Source organism: Myotis brandtii, unplaced genomic scaffold (assembly GCF_000412655.1).
Source record: "Myotis brandtii unplaced genomic scaffold, ASM41265v1 scaffold1834, whole genome shotgun sequence".
In the NCBI taxonomy this organism is placed as follows: Eukaryota; Metazoa; Chordata; class Mammalia; order Chiroptera; family Vespertilionidae; genus Myotis; species Myotis brandtii.
In genome coordinates this window covers 24187-25049 of record NW_005356811.1, presented here as the reverse complement: position 1 = coordinate 25049, position 863 = coordinate 24187, and positions in this window count along the sequence as shown.

Below are 863 nucleotides of genomic sequence, written 5' to 3'. Positions count from 1 at the left end.
CTCACCAGCCAATCAGGAGAGTATGCAAATTAACCCAACAAAGATGGCAGTTAATTTGCATACACAGGCACGGAGTGAAGAATGAAGGCTCTGGCCGGAGCCTTCAGTCTTCGCTGCTCCAGCCGGAACCTTCAGTCTTTACTGCTCCTCCATCTGGAGCAGCAAAGACTGAAGGCTCCGGGTGCCGGAGGAAAACCGGTGCCGGCAGCCAGGGAAGGCTTATTGCATGAATCTCTTTGTGCAATGGGCCTCTAGTAAAGCAATAAAGAGAAAATAATGAAATAAAAAAACAAAGTGGAATTCATTTAGGCAGAGTTTAGTGAGCTCCTGGGATCTCCCTTTGTATCCTTCTCTTGTGTTGTCTGAGGATAACTGTTTTGTATGTTGATTCTGGGCTTCCTGGTAGGGACTTTGGTGCTAGCCAATGTCAGAAGCTGCCCACATTTGGTTCTCAGCAACCTATTTAAAGCTTGAAGTGATCCCCCCTTTGTGGCTGTCTCCACTGAGCTTGACTGTGCACAGGAAGGACAAGCTACTCCCCAAGGTCAGCTGTATAGCTGCATGGGCCCCAAAGGTGGGTCAGCAAACATCCCAAGGCACTTTAGGGTCTTCCTTGCCCTGCCTACATATCCCCACTTGCTATCAGATTTAGTCACTGAAAAAACTGTTTCTGAAAGGTCTGTTGACAGAATTGGGAAGATGGGACCTCTGTCTCTCCCATGAGGGGGAGGTGCCATTCAGACTTCAGGGAAGATGGTGGGTGTGTTCCCCTGTCCCGGAGCCACATACCTGAGATTCTCACAAAATACTCTAGAACTTAATTCATTTCAGAAGACTGTTGGAGAAGAGATTTGTTTGAAAAC